At 42.6% G+C, this 22,425-nt stretch overlaps 2 protein-coding genes across 2 annotated transcripts in view; both read left to right on the top strand.

Moving 5' to 3' along the window:
• The window catches only part of LOC143422490 (regulator of microtubule dynamics protein 1), a 297,728-nt gene that overhangs the window by 11,776 nt on the left and 263,527 nt on the right, over positions 1-22,425 (top strand). The window lies entirely within an intron of this gene.
• LOC143433634 (uncharacterized) overlaps positions 4,531-22,425 on the top strand; it is a 49,669-nt gene continuing 31,774 nt past the window's right edge. The window contains exon 1 of the mRNA XM_076911075.1: positions 4,531-4,761. The gene's annotated coding sequence lies outside the window, so the exon portion shown is untranslated. The remainder of the gene's footprint in view (positions 4,762-22,425) is intronic.

Genomic DNA, 22,425 nt, shown 5'->3' with positions numbered 1-22,425 from the left:
GGCTGGCTGGCGGTGGCGCGACCGGAAGTAGCCCTCGCGCGGTGCGCACGGAGGTCCTGCCGATTACAGAATTTAGAATTCGTCCCGTACACGAGAGGAAACTGGTTTTATCCCGAGTCGTTTCACGCTTGGGAAACTGATCGTGTATTAGCCGGGTACACGCTGGTGGAAGTCGCCGCGTTACCTCGCGACGTTATGTTCGTAATAATCGCGTTAGATCGGGAATGGAACGTGCAAGATATCCGGCAACGGTTTCCTATTTTTTAAGCCGCTTCTTGCGGATTCGCGAAATGCTAGAAATGCAACTAGAAAAATATGATGCTGTCTATAATGATACTACAATGTATGTACCATTGGTACATCGCTATGTAACAGTATTTTACTATATTAATAATTGAAGTACTTTGCCAATAAGAAGGCGTGATAAATCATTCGTAACGCGTGTATTTTTAATTTATTTTGTAGAAAGAGAATGTCTTTGCGCGTAATTAATTACCAGGGAACGAACCGAATATATGATCCGCTGGCCCAAATTCACGTTGCACCTTCGAATGGACAGATGAAATCTAATATACGGAACATCTAGGTACAATATCATACCGGGGTAACTTGGTTAAAAGCCAGCGAATGTAAATCATGTAGATAGCCTGATCTGTCTCTACGCGGAATCGTAACGGATATGCAAAACTAGAGTAGAGTGCCAGATGCTGTTTAACGATAGGAACGAGAGCAATTCGAGCTATTGCTTTCGCAGTCAATCACGCGCGTTCGACTATACTAACTGGAGATGTGAGCTGTTTTCATTGAAAACACGTATCCATATCCGTGATCCACTGTTGGATAACGTAATTATGATCAAATAATATATATTATCGTCAACGAAGGTGCGCTTGATTCGATTAAATATCGCCGTCGTCTCGTCTACTTTGCGGAAAGTGTGTAGGTACTATATAAAGTTGTAGACAATAACTGTTTTGCAATCCTACAGAATGAAGCTTGACAAGAAATTTCTTATCGCCAAGGTTTCTGTCATTATCACACTACCGATTAACAATTTAGATACATACGTATGGTAGTGAAAGAAATTTTTAAAATTTTCTCCTATTATTGTAATCTTTTATTTCCCCTTTTTTTTCAAACGAGTGGGTGGAAAAAATATCGCAAAATCATTTATAATAATTAGGGTATTTTAATCTTCTTAATAGTTAACAAATAGCTTCCCAGCAAGATAATATAAGCGAACAAATCTAAACCTCGATGTTAAAAAATGTTAACATCATAAACAATCATAAATAGCGTACAAGATGTCATAAAAATTGATTACCTGCAGCTGAACGAAAGTCGTATCAACAAGTACGGAAGAATGAAAATATCGTGAATTATTATACGATTATTGCTTGTATTATATTTGCATATACACGCAGAATGGAATGACGGTAGCTGTGTACCCATAATCCATTCCGCCATAACCCACATGCATATCAGTCAATGTCGGGTCAGCTTAGAAATTTAATAAACATACTTATCTCTTTGCCCTAGAATACTCCTCCCTCCCCCAACATTTCAGATTAACCTCAGATCGTATCTACTCATCGTACGTCTCGCTCGTAGCAAGTATCTCTATCGTTATTCGCAATCGAATGGCCGGAACATTAGACAGCGTTACGCCGCTCGTACAATCCGGCAATAGAGTCGTAGTTTTGTTAGCCAGCGAACACAGATATCGCGTTACGCGCGTAACATCGAGTAAAGCCGCAGATGCTTGAACCCTTATCGTTTATCAACCGATTTAGCCGTCGTCGAAAGAACGAACGGCAACGCGCCCCGTTTCCGCGTCCACGATCCATTATACACGCGCACACGCGTGCAACGCGCCGCGTTTATCGCGTATACGAGCCCCTCGCATAAACTACATCTCGTTCGCGAAACTCTAAGCTACTCCGCGGTGTTCGCATGGCTGGATCGACATTTTTTTTCTTCCCATTCGTTCCTTTCTTCCCGGTGGCCGCGCAACCATCGCTATCGACGCGAGATAAACAATATCTCGCGGCACACGACGCACCGTGCACCGTGTTCCTCTCGCGCGCGTCCAACAGTTGACGCGTAACCCGCAAATGTTTTGCAACATTGTATAAATATATTTCGTTTCCTCGTACGCGCCTGCCGGACCACGCTCCAATTGCGAAGGGAGACACGGGTTAACACATTTCCACCGACGATTTATTACACCTGCCGTCTATATTTGTCGACGTTTAACGCTGGTATTTCGGTTAATATAGCGATCCCACACCCGGTATCCGAACGTTTCCCCGTGTCCCTACATCGTTCACAAATCATAAACACCGCGCACCGACGAAATTACGGCCCCGAACGTATTTACTCGTAACGCGTAAGTTATGGTTGAACAGTAGACCGGTTTCGGTGCAACCGGGCCTGATACACTGTTCATTTTTTATATTTTCAATACGGGAAAGTAAATTTTCGCCATTCGAGAGCACCATTCCCTTGTGTCGTTAACGTATTTATAGGTTCCTTCTGAGTTAAGCCCGATTTTATTCGAAAATTTGTAACGTTTCGTGTTACATAGGTAGGCATACTTTTAGTTTTCATAAGTAATTGTACAAGGTTCGCGTGTATTTATTAATCGTTAAGTTAAGGGATTGACAAAAATCTTTTAAAATGGAACGGGAATATTTTTTGCTGGGCAATTTGGCGGCGAATGTTGCTGTAAAATATTGGAGTGAATTTCGTGTTGCGTGGCAAAATTTGTCGACTAGGCAACAACGATAAACATGTCATGCTACACATTAATCAGATACGAATATTCCCCTCCATCATTTGTATGTCTTACTTACCACCTACTAGCTGCGAATCTTATTGTTTTATTTCTAGTTTATCATCGACTTCGAGAACTAAATGTGTGATACACGATTGAAATTGCAATATTTAGTATATAGTAATGCTTAAGTATATGCAAAGTGATAGCAGATAACGTCTGATTAGAATCGTAATTTTCACACTTTTATCTGATCTTACATTTTAAGATTTCTTTACGAAAATCTTTTTTTTTTTGTTTTCTTTTATTCTGCTTCGATCGATCATTCAGATATCGTTGTATCTCTAATACTTATAGACTTTGAAGTACAAATGGTGCTCCCATTTAGCGATGACATGACCAAATAAGGAGATACGCATGCGACATTAAATTATAACCTTATTTGGTAATGTCTCGGTCGGCGTTGAGTCGCCCCCCATTTTATGCGCACTGTCGATATATTGATATCTTAATTCTAGCTTAGAAGTTATGCACTCATCGTATCAGTAATAACCGAGATGAGTACATACGTCTGTGTCATTCGTATTGCTCCATAAACGTGGCGATTTTGTCGATCATTCCTCCAATTCTTTAAAGGAGGCTGCAGCTACACTTAAAAATATATTCAACAAGGTACGATGACAAATTTTTCCTTTTATTTTCATATTTGGAATATTTAGCGACGCACTAGGTGTGACTGATTATGCCCGCCATGAGGTGCATATACTCAGGGTAGCATTAATCAATTTTAAATATATAGTTTCTTTAGATGTTACCAATTTTTACACGACGTAGATGCAACGGTTGCGCCAAGGGGATGATTCTCCGTGTTCATGTGCACGTTATAGAAGAATATTCATTCTCTAATTAAATGATTAAAATAAAATACAAGTCTTTCATAAAAATGGTATATTATTTTCTCCACGTGATTGGTTTCTAACTACTTTTCTACGCATAGTTCACAAGAAAGCGATTAAAGAAGCTACGTTGAAATCCATAAGGAAGTAATTGATGGAACCGACGAAATTGCGAACCATACTTGAAATCGAAGAAGCGAGAGAAATAATAGCCGCGTGTATTCGAAACCGGGAGCGTACCTTCGAAGCGAGGACTCTTTTTGCGACGGGCTGTCTCCCTGGCACTCGGATACCCCGAAATCGGGTTGCTTTCATTGACAGAAAGGTCCGAATGAGTGGTCGGTGCGCGCGTCCCCAGCGCGGCGGAAGCGTCGTTGGTAGCCCGCGACACAGCGGAGGAGGCGGCGGCTCGGGCCGCGTCGAAGGGGGCCGAGGTTGGCCGAAGCCGGGCGAACGCGGACGAATAGTCGGCTCGAATCGCGCTGCCGCGATGCATCGGTTCGAACGCGCGCACGGGCTGGCTGTCTCGCTTGTCTCCCTGGTGCGTCGCTCGAGGCTCGTCCTCTCTCGTTTCTCGCGACGGCGCGGCGATTTTTCGAAAATACGCGCGCGCCACCCCAGCCGGCTGACGTCGCGACGCTCACCACCGGCCGAGCCGAGCATTTTCCGCGTGAACAGCCGGAGTGACACTTGAATGCGAGCTAAGAACGTCGTCGCGGCTACCCCATCGCGGCTGTCCACGGTTACGGGTTACTTCGTCGCGCGTCAACGAGTCTGCGGACAGTTCTACGCGACGACGCGACTCGTGCGTGCGTGTGTGCGTGCCTCTCTTCCGAGTGACGCGATTGGTCAAAATAACGAACGGGACACGGGAAAGTGTGATATATGTGCGAATTGACTACTAACCTTTACGCGAGTGCGCGGGCGCATGCCGCGTGGCTGTCCACGACCTGAAGTTTCCGCGTTTCCACGGAGCACGCGCCGACACGAGGAGGAACGTGGGACCGTCTTGGACGAGGGGTGAGGGTTCGTTGACAAAGTGGAGAACGTTTACCCGAACCGAGGCCAGTAATGGATCCTTATCCGATGGTGAGAATCCTCGTTATTTCTTATGTCTGCTGATACACGCTGACATCATCGCATTTTTCTCGACCGCGCTCGAATTCCTGCCAATCTTTATCACCTTCCGATGTACGTCCACGCGTACTCGGCAAATGTTCAACCGTGACTGATATTCGTTTCGCGCGAACGATGGCATTATTCGTTAAATGGAATTCCCACGCGATTCGAAATACTGCTCGTTAAAGAGATTGCGTATAAGATGGCCATTTATTTCTCGATTACTATTTATCGCTTGCTTACTTGAAAAATGATGATTGAACATTTTTATTCCCTTCCTTTCATATTTTCAAGTTTTCCTATTTTAACAAATCCGTTTTCATCGGTTATCGATGATGCCTACCATTTACGTTTGTTGGAGATATGCCGGTGATGCTGAAAGTGGTCTACGTAGAAAAATTTAGCGAAATTTAATGTACGTTGCAATGAAGTGAAAGCATTGTAGTAAGTTTGCTCGTTAAATGGAAATGACGGTCGTGTGGTTAACCGGAATTCGTGTATAACTTGCCAGTGGTTTAAGTCGCTTGCTTTCTGGTAAACTGCTGCTGGCTTCTGAGAAGATAATTATGTTTTCATCGTGTTATCTTGTCTTTGAATAGCAAGTAAATAGTGGGTTGGCAAGAAAATATATTCGGTGTTCGTACATAGATAGCGTTGCGATTGTTTTGAATGACATCTGTCAGTGTTATAGTTTCTTCTTTTGACGTTTGATATCCGTCACGTTTAGGTTTGGTTACGAACAAGATCCGCGTAATTTTGTCTCGTAGCTGTGTAGTTTATCTTTTGTATATTTCACACTATAAAACCGAAAATAGTTTCATGTCAAGCCAATACATGTGAATAGTTACATAAAGGTAACGTCAACTATGCGAAACTGTACAAGTAAATTCGTTTAATCAAACGTATGATATAGAATACTTTTTCTCAACCGAAACAGCTGAAAACAAATACTGAACAATGATCTACCTGTTAGTATCAATTGTAACACATGGAACAGCTCTTTGCAGAGTCAAATCACGATCGACGTTACATTCTAATTAGAAGATATGAAGAAGTTATGAAAACTATTTACAACTATTATTGACCTGAAAAGTTTTATTTTTCACTAAACAAATTATACGCTAAAACGAACAGAAACAGGATAAAAGGGAATATCCTGTCCAGCAATATATAGAATTACAAATGGTTGAACATAATTGGCTCCTGCAAGGTATTCTATGATACATTATGAGAAAATGACGTAAAATATTACATTTTGAGTGTTACACCCGAAAATAAATAGGGATAAAGTAATTTGTACCGCGCGAACGGTGCCATTTTGCTCGATTCCTACCTCGACCCAACCTCGATGCATCGAAACGAATTTGAACAATTCAAAACGCGTCAAATCGCTACACTAGTCAAGTTTCCATCGAATTTGGTTAGGATCGATTATCGAGCAGTCACGTCGCCCTTAATCTGCAACGGGATAGAGATATTTCTTATTATTTGCGGGCAGCCACTCGGTCGGGACAGCGGGCGCTATTATGTCATCAAGCGCAACACGCACAATGGGCGCCTAAGGATCGGATATTTTCATAATCGTGAACGGAATGATAATAACGGACGGCGTAATTTACGAGTCCTGAAAAAGGCTATTAGCGAGTCGTGCGAATGCAGCAATTCGCGTGTCACCGCAAAAACAAGCCTCCGGTTCGGGAAATCGCGGATTCATCGCGCTTAACGACCGCGTTTCGTTTCTTTATTTATTAGTTTGCTGAATAAACCGCGCGCGTACCCGCGACTGAAATCCGTTCTTTCATAGCTCCGTCTGACGGACGTTCGAGTATTCTATTGGGCAAGCCCGAGTATCGGATTCTTTCTCTGATCAAACGATCTTAACTCTACGGAATAATAAAATTGCTCAATAGCTTCTTGCCACGGTAAAAGAGTTAGGGTGAATTTTAATGGCAGCGTTATTCCTCACCGTTAAACTTCACCTTTTGCGCGTACAACGCGTTAATTTGTATTAACGTTACGTTTCACTTGCTACGTATCTCTAGAAATTACTAGTAATGATTCGAGACTTTAAAAGTTGATAAGATTCACTCAAGGATGTGAAAAATGTTTGTTTCGCAGTTTCAACATTCGTTAACGTTCGATTCGTCTTCCTTCGATTTTAATACGAGACTCATAACTTTGTTGATATTTGCAATAATCTTATGTTGATAACCTCTGCCTAATGTACTTCCGAATAGATTCCTCTGTGTGCATACGACGTATCGCGAAGAGTAGTTTAAATACCCGAGTTCCAAGGACCGATATTTTTTATTCTTCTCTACTGAATACAAGTTTCAAAAACCTCTACTTTATCTTTACAAACTTTATCCTCAACCAGTCAAACGAATGTTTAAATATAGAATAGACTTCGTACAAGTGTCAACTGATTGGTCATCATGGCAAACATTTAATATTGCTTATGCACTATTGAAATCATATTTGCGATCGTTCGAAATCTTGCTATTATTTATTATTAAAGACGCGCAATGTTTCAGATTTTAAATAACATAAAGATGCGTAAATTGATTCATGTGAACGCGAACTTGAAGTCAAATAACTCGAAATCGAGTAACACGATCGATCTGAACGAAGAGTAAAAGTAAAGAGTCAGAAAGTTGGTGAACAAAGTGTTAAACGTTCAAAAGTAAATGATAGTAGAAGCAGATACTCGAAAACAATCAGTGAAACTAGACAGCTGGTAACAGACCATTAGTAGAACTAGACGGCTATAAGCAGACACTCAGAAACAACAATGGTGGACAATTAGACGCGGACAGTAGAAGTAGACACTCAGGACCAGACAGTAAAGGTGGTCTCTTAAGGAAGAATCAGTAGAAGCAGACTCTCAGAGGCAGCTAGTAGTAGCAGACGATCGGACACAGCCGGTAAAAGTCAGTAGCGATAATTAAAAAGAGTCAGTCTTATAGAACCGCAAAGCCTTCTTAACGCGTGGACGATAAACTTTTCGCATTTAATTCAATCTCGAATTGAAAAGCAGAAAATCCTACACGATTATCACGCTCGCGCGAACATCAGGCGGAACAGTCAACTAAATTATTCGAGGTATGCCAGACAAAAGCACGCCAGGTACCAGCAATATCTGTTCGCGCAAATATTCGTTTCGAATCGCGCAACAGTTGCCACAGCGCGGAGGTAGCATCTCCGGAACGGTCAAGATTAAAGTGATTTATCCCCGTGACGAAGTCCCTACGGGGGGGAACGGTGCAATTAATTGCAAAATTATCGCCGCATCTTCGCAGCGTTGCCCGTAATAAGGCGGATAAATCGGTGGCGCAGGAATCTTGTGCGGTTTAAATCGCAGCTCGCTAGCGGTTGCCGCAACCGTTGCAGATGAGCTCCTCCGGATTGAGATTGAGATGGGAGATACCGATCTCCCCGCGGTGTTATCTTGATCGCCGCTTACCTCTCGGAGGAGAATGCTCCTCGCAGTTCCAATTTCGTACAAATTATCGGGTACCCCTGGCGTCACCCTCGTCCAGCTATCCCGCGACATACGCGTTCCACAATTTCTTAAACGGCGACTCTTAACACGAAATGAAAAATCGCGCGGAATCGAAGCCGAAGATGGAATCCTTCGGGACAGATACCGATCTCCTCGCATCGGTTATCTCGATCTTCCTCGAATCTCCTGGAGAACTACCGCCGCTGTTCCAGTTTCTGCGCAAATTATCGCCCTCCCCTTCGATCCCTTCGCAATTTTATCGATAACGCGAGACCGTATATTTCTCACGCGATTTCTCAAATGCTGACTTTTACACGGAATAAAAGTCGTGTCGTCGCATGTCGCGATCGTAAACGATCCGATCTCCAGATTCAACGCGGAGATAATCGTTCACGGTGATACCTCGTGAATCACGGACCCGTGGGAAGCGTGTACGTTTTCGACGCTCTAATTTTTTTCCGTAATTACCCAGCTACCGTGTGGAATTGCCTGTAGAACGGGACACGCGTTTTATAATCTCCCAGAGTGACCAACGTAGTTTGCGTAGAACGGGAACGCGATTAATTAGCAATTGATCAATGCGCGTACGCAGCAGTGCTATGATTTATCGTGCAGCTGAGATACGTCTTGGAAGCTGCGTGAAAAAATATATTTATCGCGATTGGGAAGGTTGGATGTTGAATATTTATGCGCCTTTGTGGATCGATCGAATATATTTAATTGTACCAGCTCTGCTATTATAAGTTTGGTCAAATTCAGTTGAAATGGTTATTTTTGGAACTCGATTAATTCTCGTGCACTGTTAAACCGTGCTTACTTCATCCACGAGATCAATACTTCAAATTTTAAAATTTTCATTCAAACATCGCAGATATTTACAAAAGCTTACTTATTTCTTGTTTCAATGTATAATGTATAAAACAAACTGTGCATTCTTTAATACAATAATTTCAATATATCAACGCACGAATTGGATATAATTTAAGAAAATAGTATTAATATCGAATCACAGAAAGATTACTCCGATTGTATCCTCGAAATGCTGAGAAATCTCAACATTCTCCACTCAGGTAGAGAGATACTTTCGAGTACTCGATTCGATTTCTAGAGAGATTCTCGACCCAAGCTAACCCTATTTCCGGATTCCCGCGTGTCTCTAATCAGAGCCTACGTATATACGATTAAATTGGGTTAGGTTCTCAGAAAGCGAGTGATTAACCTCAATAAGAGTCGATTCGATTTAGCTTCTATATGGGTCTCATAAAACTTCTGCATAAGAAGTAATTACATAAGAATCGTCTGTCAGTGTTCGATCCATCTCGAAGTATATTTGAAAAGGTGGAATGCGCGCGTCCGTTTGTTTCGTTTTGTTTCATTTAGCGGGGCCGCGGAGAGGCACAAAGAAATTCCATGCTCGTCGAAAGGTCAAGATCGGGTTTATTTACTTCCAGCCGGGGAGCGCGACGCGGAACGGGCCGCAATTAATCGCAAAGTCGTCGCGATATCCCCGGAAGGAGGCCCATAAACCAGCAGAAATAACCGGCTGGAATTTAACGCGACTCGTCGAATCGCGTTATTAGTCAGTGGAAACCTGCGATCCTCGTGGCAACGGGTTACCGTTCGCGAGTCAGAGTCGAAAAAGGTTTCCAACGCATCGATCGGAAGCTTTGCTATTCCCATTGCGTAACACGTGTGTTTGCGCAGCTTTGGTGTTGGCTTAACAGATAATTAATCTCGCGGGTAAACAGCTTTATTGGTCTTTAACCTTCGACACGCTCTATCTTTAAATCGATACATCAAGCGACGCGATCGTAAAGCCTCTTGCATCGTTACGCGCGTCTTCGATGGAGTCGAAATGGCGCCTCGAGCGGGGGGGCTCTATTTTCAGTCGCGCGCGGTACAGATCGTGGGTGTGTAATCGAAAGGATAAGAGGCGTTCGATGCGAGCTTTTGATAGAGTCAAAATGCCACCTCGTTTAGCAGGATTTTATTTTCTGGAATGCGTGGAATAGATCGAGATAGGGAGAAGGCAAGAACTGTAACGCGTGTCTTTACGAGAAATTCCTTAACGGCAGTCTGGTTACGAGAAATTGCATTGTCCCGGTACAAGAAGTAATCGCTTGGTGTTGCAACATCGGGCTTAACAAATAGCCTGAATTCTTTCGACCCATTTGCATCATTAGGACGTAAATACGGGCAAATTTTCTTTCATTATTTTCGTCCTTCGAAATTCACTGAAATATTCACTTTACTAGCATATTCTGAAGTATTTCTACCGAGAATCGATAAAATAGCCAAGGGCATATCGTTCGTGCGATGCAAATGGGTTAAGAAGTCGTTGCACAGCTTCATTGTAACATTCAATTGTTTGCGAACGTGGTACAGATTCTTTGTTTAGCAATCGAAGAAGAGTGTCACAATAGTTTCCGCGGGAGGAGGATGTTTCTACAGATTGCATGAATCATTCAACAAACTCGTCGTTTGGCTTGTTTCAAACTAAATTTTCATTACCTTCTTTGTCGCTCGATGCTTTAGTTGACGACGATACGACTCTATTACGTGGTATTTAACTAAGATATACTTCGAAACGCATTTATCTACGCGCAGATAAAACGTTGCACGAACAAAGTTGAGACACGTTAGCGTTTAATCGCGACAAGTGCCACTAAGCGATTTAAATAGTACTTTCTCGAAGGAATCGGTTTTACAACTTGATGTATAGAACGTGCGCCGCGTACTCGAATGGCGGCGGTCTCACGGATAGAGTTCGAGTTCCTGGTAAAGAATCCGCGTGGAGCACGCGAAGAAATTGAAAATCGATGTCACGAATTGCTGACGAGCAGATTTCCACGAGCAGGCGCTTCACTTTCTATCCGCCTATCAGCTTCCGACTCTCGGGCACCGGCTATTATTTCGACCTTCCCGCGCATTCCACGCCGTGATTGCTACCTGCTTTTTGCTTCCTTCCACGAAGGAAATCCTTGGAATCGTCCGTGGATGAAGTCATTTCGAAGGAGAAGAAACAAGGTGGCGCTCCTCGCGACAGCCTTGTTCCATCCGCGATCTCTTCGCCGAGTGTCTCCCGCTAGCCTTGCCAATTTTTACTTTCCTTTCCGTCCATTTTGCTCTTCGAGAACAGATTATCGCGATCGATCCACGGCCAGAGATGGCTGACACTTTGTAGCAGATAACGGCGTTCGTTTTATTCCGTTGATTCGTTCTGACCGAATCCGACGGGGCTCGTTCATTTCGTTGGACAAGGGAACCTGGAAACGCGATACGCGATTGCAATTTTACGTACAACCACGGAACGCCGGCCGACGCGCGCGCGCGAGCGTGCTTTATAAGGTGCTTGTTAAATTTTACAACCGGTCATTATGCCCTCGATTCTTGCTAAACTTGAGGAAATAATAATAACGCGCGGTTTAACCGCCCCGCTGTTCCCGATACTTTCTGCGGTCCCACGATTTCGGTTACCCTGCGCCCGATTTCACGACAGAAACGGCCCAACGTACCGCCTTCGTACAGCTATCTCGAACCCTCCCCTTTTAAATTTCTTTAAGAAACGATAACACGAAATAAGAAACCGATCGTAAATCGAAATCAGGCGCACCGTGTACTAAATATTATATTAGGGATGGGTTTTTTTAATGCGTTGAATACTCGATTTCGTTTCAACTCTCGAACCATCTTTCGATGGCTGGATATTCTTCAAATCCGGATTGAAAATGAAGAATTATTCGATTCACGCGCAGATTGGATCTCACAGTGGATAAAAAAGGGAATCGATTGAGAAACAACTTGTACGTTGGTATCTTTGAATAAGAATCTGAACTTTCTTTTTTTTAATATCAGTGTCGCTATAATATCTTTAAATACTTAGCTATAAAATAAATTCAACATTTTCTTGTTTCAAGAATCTATAAATCAGGTTCAGAACTAACTTTATTAAAAATTGCATCGTACTTGAAATTTTTTATGTCTTTGGAAATGCAAAGGATGCATTTAAAATTGTGTTTTTAAATTCGTTTCGTCAAACTGGATGTTTTATTATTACGAAACCATTGATGCCTCGTTCAATGTTATGACCCCAAAGTATAAAAGGGTGGTCGTTGACCTGTATAACCTTTTTTTACAAAGTAATCGATACACTGTCCAAACATTCTCGAGAATATCAACATTCATGCCATAAGAACGGTTGGACACCCACAATTGTTCGCGTCATCATTTTATAAATCTCGTTTCTCCCTCAGCTATCTTACTCAGCCAACATATATTCAGATCGAATTAATTTCTAATTTAAATACGTTCTTCAAAATGACTTAAACTTATAAATGAATTTACGACTTTAGGCTTTAACATTAAGAAAATGATTACAGGATTGAGCAATAGAGAAATAAGAAAATTGCATGCCTTTAAAATAATTGTTCCCTTGAAATGTGGTTTGGTACATCTTGTATTCGGTCACTTTCAGATAATTTATTATATTTCTACACGGAAAGTTAAAGTAATTCCAATGAATTCTCCATCTCTCTCTTCCGGAATGTGCATACTCTCCGCGTGTTTCGTAAAAAATTTGAACATCAGAATGAATGGAATTCTTAGAAGAGCAGGTGGTAGGGAACGAAGCATTTAAATATCTCTCATCTTCGAACCATCATATCTGCGACACAAGGTATCCTTCGTGTCGACTAAACTGCTCGCATCGCGTCTCCAATATATCATCGACAATTTTGTAATCAACTCGACAAGTATACAGATGTAACATTGGCCCTCGCCAGTCCACTTTCGCACTCGATATATTACACGAAAATTTCGTCCCTTATCCTTTTTTTCGTCGTCGCAGACGCGGCAGCGATTTCTCGAAGTCACTTTCCACCGGTGGTCGAGCGCGTACTCGTTCGATCGACGACAAATGAGAATCCTCCTGTCCGCTCCCGCGTGTCTTTTCGATTCACAACAACGAGCACAATTCCGTCATAAATTGCCCACCACGGATCCATTCTAATTCAGTCGCGTGGGTTAACGGTTGTTATTGCCAGTTCGCGGCCACCAGGGATTATCGAGTCCGCCATGACGGTGTTCTCCACTCGCGGATGGTCTCGCGGTCGGTACGCGCTCGGAACTTATGACGCCATATGGGACACGTCCGAGCGGGGAATAATTTATGATGGCTTTCTTAAAAACGATGTCGGATTCCAGCTGGTGAAGCGTGCGTATAAACGAGGATTGATTGCATCCAACGTGGATCGGGCGTACCCTGGCCTGGGTACGTGTAACCGAGGTACAGCAGATTGTTTAAAGCGAAGGCAGGATGATTACGGGGCCCGATCGGCTCTCGAGACGTGCGAAACGATTATTTAAATGTCACATCCACGGACGCTGGCCGATCTACCGGTTTCGAGGCGTACCCGATAATTCCATTCGGTTCCGTACGTGTGGCCAGTGGTGAGAGGGACGAGATGGCATTGAACGGAACGAGAACATTTTCGCACCTTTTTCGAGCTGACTTCGATAGAAATTTGCAACATTGTCGACGGACCGTGTCAACGTTTTGTAACTTGACCGTGTCGCCATATTTGGTTCCGCTTTAATTTCCTTCGGATATTACCGGGTGGTTTGTCTCTTATTGCGAACACGAATCGTTTAATGACGGTGGTAGCGAGATACGTGTTTAATGTTGATACATTGTATTATTATATATAGAACGCAGTTGTGTACTGCGGGGGATATGGACTGCTCTTTTATACGTACTTCATTTAAATACGTTCAAATTTATTTGTGCCTCGAAACGATCGAAAGCTTTTAAAAAATGTTAAACATGGTTCAGTATGTAAAATTTCTTTAGGTCTTCGATTCTTAGCGGACGTTGAAAGTTTTACCTTCGAGAACTCGTATCTCAGCCGTCCTCACCGTTGCCTAACGTTTGTTCTTGGTCATCACCGCTTGTCCGACATTCGGCCAATGTCCGTGGGCTCCTCGGGTGTTCGTCTCGACGTGTATTTACTCTGACTCTCTGGCAACTGGTTAAGACTTTGAAATTCATCAAGACTTTCATCATTTCCCAAGACTTTCGAGACTTTCGACACTTTCGAGTCGAGTTATCGACAGACTTGGAATATCTATCAAATTGCACATTTTTATATGGAAGTCAAAACGAACGAACTAAATAGAATCTTCACAGAAATTCGTTTCGTTTTTGCAGGGTTTCAAGCACGTTACTAATTATTTTGCAATGCTTGACACCGTTTATCGCCAAGAACGACTAGAAAATCTATATAAATTCAATGAAACTGATAATATCTTACAACGTAAGCAAACAAAATGGCTACTGATAAACACCGCCTACATGCTTCGCATACTCTATTTGCATATTTCGCCATAGTTTATACGCGCGAACGTCCAGCGTCGACTTATCGAGACTTACCAAAAACTCTCGAGATATTATTCTTTTATATACATATTCAAATCGATTCCCATATCATTCACCCAACTAATAGCCTCCGTCGCGATCCCTCTGCCATACTTGTCCGCCCATTCTCGACTCTCTAACAACGCCGTTCCACTCGTTCCATACAACTAATCACCATCCACCGCGTGATTAATAACCATGCCAGTTTCTCGGCGCGTTACCCGTTTTCATCGCTGGTACCGATTGCGCGTGGACCATTCCGCGGTGCGCGCGCGTGGGCTTATCTGGATCGTCGCGTTCCATTCAAAACCGATCACAATGGCATTGAACGATCCCCGCGATCGATTAAATACCCTCGATACAAATATGAGTTACGAGTGATCTAACCGACCGCGTCGAAACCAGCTGCGTGGCTCGTGTAAAACGGCGAAGCGATCGATAAATTTCGCGCGGTGTCGCCGCGCGGTAACGGAGGACGGATCGATCGGTTTCGAAAGCGCGCGTCGTTTCGTACGGTGGGAACGCGACGGTGTAATTGGCCCTGATAAATTACGTTGGTCCGTGAATCGCGCCTTATTACCTGGGCTAACCTCTTTATTTACGATCTTTATTTAAGCAGCGGGAACAAGACGCGGCGTAAAATCTCCGTGGCGATTTTCACGGGGAAAGAGGCTTTCACTTCTCCGTCCGTCGCGGTTTGCAGTCGCGGAGCCAAGGGCGGATATCGAGCGCGTTTCGTGCCCGATATTACGTATTTTACGCGCTGGCTGGAGTGTTCCATTGCGAGCGATCATTCGGGTCAACGGTTCCGTGCGCTCGATCGTAGTTCGCTGTTTCGAATGGCGAATGGTTATTGGTAATGGGAGAGACGGCTGGTTCTTGGTACACGGGCTGCGTGTAGGCTGGCCAGAGTAATTCGCGAAAGTGTGAAATTGCGCGCGAATGGTAGCGCGTTGGTGATAATGCGAGGTGTAATGGACGCGGGGAAACGCGGTCGAGTCGGTTCGAGGAGAGAGGCTTTTACTTTTTCCTTCTAACGGCTGTTATTGTATTTTTCTCACTCGTTCGAATGTTCACGGATGTAATTATTGAACGATCGTTGTGGAGAGGTAGTTGACTGGCTAACTTTCGTAGAACGATAGCGAACTGCTGGTTTGTATGGTTTAATAATTACAGAGAACAAAGTTTGTAGTTATTCGGGCAATTAGACGTCTTAACGATGCTTGGTCGTAGTTTGTTGATGCTTTAGAGATGTATGAGACTAAAAGTCTTACATAGATGCAGGCTGAAATTAAGTTCTTAATGGCAACTCATTTCTAACGTTTTTTATTCTTAACACGTTTTTGCCTGAATTTTCATTACGCTGCGTTAGTTTTTCATTTTTACGCGTATTGTCTACCGACTAACTGCGGAGTTTTGTTTTTTAGGTAGTATTTTTTCGTACTTTTGTAACGTTAAAACGACAAGCACGAAAAAATTGTTAGTAGAAGAAAGTTAAAATGAATCAGAGAATAAAAAAAAATAAAAAAAAGAAGTGAGACAAGATTTATGTCCATTCTGTCAGGTTCCATTTCTCCATGTAAAAAAATACTTTTGTAAAATTTTACCAAAAATAGTGTTGGTTTAATAAAATTGCAACAGAGAAATACAGAGAAAAAACAATCCGTCTGTCGAGTACTAAAAGCATGCGTACTTTAATTCTTAAAAAGTAAATTTTATTTTTTAATTAAGAATTTTGATTCAGGGCATATTTAATTACCATTCAAATCAATTAAAATCATTTTATTGCGTTACACGTGTTTGCATAAAAATGATTTTTATAATACAATTTGATTGTATCGTAAAACACATGTTGAAATATTGAATAACAGAAATTCACAGAAAAATGTACACAGTTTGTACAAAGGAACAAATGTAAAATAATTTGTTGAATTGCCTTCGGTAAATTTGCCAAAGAAAAATCAACGATTTTAAAACACTTGATTATCCTCGAAGGTATCGTGTATATGCAAATAAGAGTAAGACGTTCAGAGTAAGTACGTCTGTTCGAGGCGTAACGAATTGAAAGAGAAAAAAGAAACGAACAGAAAACAGACATCGCGAGACGTGCTATTTAAGCAAGAAAGTCGATTACAAGGCAATCTTTCGATTCTTCGATTTAATGGAAAGTAAAGGAAAGGAAGGCATGGAACAGGGTTAATCTCTTGGCTGTTCGACGATGATACTTTATATACAGACATGCACACATCCGTAGACGCGTAATTCAACGTTATTAGCGATAATTTTATTTAACCGTATAAGGGAGAGGTATCCATTAGTACTGTAATTGTGGGTCGACGCTCGTTACGCGGGCAGGGCTCACCGCGTCCTCTTCGTCCGTCGCTTATGACATTCTTGTTACTCTTTTGACGAGGCGGAAGAAACGTGTTCTTCATCTCCCATTGGGACGTGGTCAGATCCCTCCAGGCTGACGCTGGCTTCTTGCTTTCTTGTCGTACTTAAAATCCAGTCGAACCTAGGTCCCCGTCAACCGTGACGGGACTACGATGAATGGGGACGGGAGCGTTCTTCCTCGTCGCCGATGAATGAGACAACGGTCGTGCACTTTTCTGCCTCGGCTTCTACGGGGAACTGGCTCGACGTTCGTTCGCCGGCTCGTTAACCAACCGTGCGTTTACAAAGCGTTCGGACATCGACGCAGAAACGCATTATACCCGCTCGTACATTTCTCGTTCGCTTCGTTACGCGGACGTGCATTCGGTGTTCACCACCGCACCGATTCGCTGCGAAACCGCGGATAATACGAAACCACCGAAGATAGATAACCGCAATTACTGTCATCTTCCAACGGAAACGGGAATACACCGAGGCAACCGACGGTGAATTCACGCTTTTTCACGTTCGACGCGCAAACGGGGGTGAATCATCATCGATGAATGCGAAAGACGGACGCACGAGTGTTTATATCTGTTCGATGGTGCAATTCGATTCGCTAGTTTCAGAAAGTAGCTTTTTTATCGTGGACGTGTCGCGTTCTGCTGGTAGAAACAGCAGACTTACCAATTTCATTCGATTTCTTAGAAGCAGAGACCGACTCTACGTTTGTTAATTAGTCGTTCTGGGTGTATCATTTTCGATGGTATGCGGATGAGAACGATTTTTACACGTTCAAAGTGAAAGGTCTACATTTCAGGACGCAGACGTTCGTACTAATTGTGATTTCGAAGATATCGTATATTGTGTAACAGCATTTATTTTATTGGTAGCAGGATTATACCCAACTTTGATCGAAAGAATGTGTACCACATTGTGCTATTAAAATTTGAACAGAAAAATTTCAGAGAGGATAATATACGTAATCAGTTGCAAGTAAATCTTATTGTTTAGTCAATTGCAGATAAATATTACTGATTGATCTTTTATACATGGTGGTGGTATTATCACAATGCAATGGTTGTCTTAAGTCATCGTATGCATAGGGTGATAAGCAGAATTGAGCATTGATCGATTAAGGAAAGTAAGTAGATATATTAAAATATAGGCTTGTTCTGATACATTGTGCCATGCTTTGCTTAACTTTAATTAGCTTAAGCGATCACTAAAGTTTTAATTTTTAAATTAAAAAGTTCTTGATCGAAAATTTCTGAAACAGAGAAAGTTAAAGTAACTTTATTCGTTAATTAAGTAATAAAATTTTTTAATTTTAAATTAGATATTATTATCTTTGAGTTAATCAATCGCGTGTTTGCATCTTATGATTCATATAATTATAATAATTGTATACACGTACTAATAATATAGGCAAGATAATGTAATAAGTTCAAAAGTAAATCTAAAAAATTTAAAATCGCAAATTATACAAAATTGTTTCGATTAAAACTCTGTTAATCACCAAAATTACGCACCGAAAATACATAGTATAATAAATAGGAAACTATTGGTTCCTAAAATATTTTCATTCGAATCAAATCACAAACAGATGAAAAGAGAAACACGACGCGTGGAAACCCGTACGAATTGACCCGTAATTCGCAGCGCTGCGAAGATTCTCGAAGGAGTTCCGTTCGCCGATCGCGAAAAGGTCGACGATACCGTCATTAGCCGCGAAAAACATTGGCGCCAAACACTCCTAATCTCGGTTACGTGACCGCGCGAATGAATGAGCCGCTCGGTGGTATCGTGCCACTTGTTAGACTGGAACGGGTATGCTATCGGCGTCCCGGTTCCCGCAAAAAGGTCCGGGAATAACCGCGGCTAGCCGCCGCTGCCGGTTCTTCCTCGTGATCAACAATGGCGGTCACGTGTGCCGCGGCGCTTCGTTTTGCGCGCGTGTGCGCGTTCGTCGCATAGTTGTGTCGTTGGTACCCGACAAGATCCCATAGACGGCGCGAGGGGGTTGAAGGAAGGGGTTAGAGCCACGCATGAATGGAAGGTTCATTCATCGGATCGGCTTTCCTCGTGCACGCGCCGCCGCCGCCGCCGCCGCCGCCGCCGACGACGACGACGACCACCGCCGCCGCCTTCCGCTTTCGTTTCTATCGCCCGTCCCTCCTGAAAACAATGCACCCGTTCGAGCTGCGCGCGTTGCATCATCGGTCTCGCGCGCGAACCGGGGATTTATGCGCCTGCGACTGCGCGACGCCTCGATACCCCTATCGCGCGGCCTTATTCGTATCGGAAGACGACGCGTCCCCATTTCTTTCATCAGTTTCTGTCCATTTAATTGCTCGCCAACGAAAGCGTTGTCTAATTTTCTTCTCTGTAATTAATCACTGTATTCGAAAGTTTTGCGATATTATTTTGGGCTAATTTCTACTCTGAGTGTTTAATTATTCTCAAGTGCTTTTTTCCATTTTTGTTGAAACGTATTCTATAATTTAATGATAATTGCATTTCTGTTGAAGATATATAGCTATATACTTTCATAACACAATAATTATTAGGCAGCAACGAGTAATCGTGTAACTTATCAATGCTATTCCATTGAAATGCTTCCGCCTACGAATTATAAAACATAAAATCAATTAATTATGCATGTAAATGCTAGATCTCTGGAAAAGCAAACGTATCGTATCTGCATCGCAGTCTCAGCCCATGTCGCAATACCAAAGACGTTTATCGGCCGAGATAATCGTCCACGTATTTTCCCATGTGAAATTTGCATAGCCGTCCGAGAGGTTGAGAAAATCTCTCATGGTTAACCTCTATTCCTTTGAAATTTAAATCGTCCACATGCTTGAACCTGTTCGAAGCACAGATTCTATCGCCAACACGTTTATCTCGCGAAAAATCTGCCCGATAGCTTCTCACGCAGTTACGTACGCGAAACTCAAAACAGCACGCATTCCGCTTTCCCTCGGATGAAAAATTCGTAACGTTCGCAACGGCTGTCGCATTACAGAGCGAGCAAGAAAAGGCGCGAGTTTCAGTTCGACTCTGCGCGTCCACGATAACTTTCATCTCGAGCTCTGCCAGCGACTTCGGACGAGTCAGATGTCCGCGTTCAAACGGTCGATCATCATAAATTATCGCTTTCTACTCGGGGTAAACGTCTAACGCGGCATTTTCGAGCCGTGTGCACGCACTCGAGCTCGCGACGTATGCAAATCGGACGGTTCATCCTGGAAGCGCAATTAAGCGTGGATCGAGGGCGTCGCAGATGGGCCGGATACCGAGAAACGAGACGATCATTCGCTCGATTGACGTCCGGATCATGGACTTTCCAACTACCGCCATTATCCACGTTCTTTTCTACATTGCGATCAAATCTTTTGCGTGCATATAAATGCACGAAATGTATGCTTTAAGTTTTCATGTGCGTTCAGATAAAAGTATTGTGGGAAATTGGATCTTTCTAGTAAAGAAAATAAAATCCAGCTCAAATGATACATTTATATAGAATAGAAACGATAAATCACTCTACTACAATTGTTACGCCCTACTAAATTAAGTTATATGCGTTATTTAAATAAGTATATCGCATTTATCGTTATGATTAATAAAATCTCTAACGACCAAATAATAAATTTACAATGAATGTTAATATTATAATAAAAGTTTGAAAATATAAATTTCAAATGTTCGACGAAGATCACGACGCCATTGTTCACCCCTTTGAAGCAATTCTGTAGAACGAGCACCCTGCGGTTCAGATGGGGTGAATAATTGCTGACACGGATCGTTTCATATCGAGCTGCTATCTCGAGCTTTCTTTCTGGAAGGCACGTCCTTAGATGGGATAAGGGTGGCTCATGTGGCGGTCACGTAGGTACAGCGCATATACGCGCGTTCATATAAGATCGTTGCCACATTGGGACGCAAACGCGTCCATCTTTCCTCGGTTACGAGCGAAACTTAAGCGCACTCGGCCGACTTGACGAATGGACCGTCGGAGGACAGAACGGAGCACGTGGGTGGAATTACAGACGATCCTCCGCGGTACGTGCGCGTCCCGGCGTTATTGGAAACGCGCGAACGATCTACGGTTCACGATCCTCCGCGCGATAGACGCGCTTCGACGACGGTGTCGCGGACACCTCGTAAACCACGGGTTCGATGGAAAATTGTTTTTGTTGGGGAAAGTCTGGCTTTCCTGAACTTTGCTATTTATACTTGAACAGTTTGAAGTGTAACTCGAAGCGCCTCTGGTAAACGATTTGGTTAGGAAGGTAGAATAAAGATGATAGTTTTGAGATGGGATTGAAATTTATAGATTATATTGTGTGGTTCGAATATTTTCAATGCACAATTAAAATCATTAATTACGTCAAATTGGTAGCGACTTGAAATCAATCTGATTTGCAAAAGGATGAATTTGAATGATGAAAAAAAAAAAAATATATAAATAATATATACAAATATATTTTTAGTGATAGTAAATGAATTATATCGACTAGAGTAATTAAAAGTATCTATGAAATTCTATTAGTTGTATTATATTTTGCATGAAATCAGACGTAAGTATTAAAATGTTATTCAAAAGAAATTGCATCATTTCCTTGGTTAATTAAAGTTTGATAAATTTCAATTATCAGCAGATTTCCATGGGTAATCAATAGAAGCGAGACACGTGCGATTAGAATAGAAACGGGAACGAAACGAAAGGAACGTACGCCATTGATGTATAAATGGAAGGGCGCGTGGAATACCTGGAATAGTATCACGCGACATTAAGAAGTCATGAGTATCTCGTCGATCGTTGCTCGGTATTGCTAGGTACCATTTAAAAGAAGAGAAAGTTACGGATCGCGTGGATTAAACGGGGCAAATTGTCCGCGAATCACCATTCCCTTTAACGATCCAATAAAATTCCAGCCACGGTCCGCTTCGTTATCCTGCTTTCCTGAGATTACAGGCGCGCTCAGGTGTACACACCCGCCAAGGAGACATAAACCCCCTATTTACGATTATAGTCGCAAGAAGCGGCAATATCTCGCGTATAAATTCTTTTGTTTTTGCGAACGGTCATCCATCCTGTCACGACTCGTCCTTCTTATTTACGATTTTCACTCGATCCATTGCCTTTTTATCGCGCTCCGCCCGTTATCCCGACACACGACGGTTTTCGTCGACGAGCCGAGCCAAATCCCGTCTCACCTTCGGATCTGCGCCAGCTAATTACGGAGCATTTCGCTTTTTCTCCTTCGCTCTCGTTTCGTTTTTATTCGAAAACGGAGATAAACGGTTATACGTTAGTTGTACGCTGTCGTTGAAAAACCAT

The sequence above is a fragment of the Xylocopa sonorina genome, chromosome 3 (genome assembly GCF_050948175.1).
Source record: "Xylocopa sonorina isolate GNS202 chromosome 3, iyXylSono1_principal, whole genome shotgun sequence".
Classification (NCBI taxonomy): Eukaryota; Metazoa; Arthropoda; class Insecta; order Hymenoptera; family Apidae; genus Xylocopa; species Xylocopa sonorina.
The sequence above is the reverse complement of the archived record's forward strand: the minus strand, read 5'-3'. Positions and strand labels throughout refer to the sequence as shown.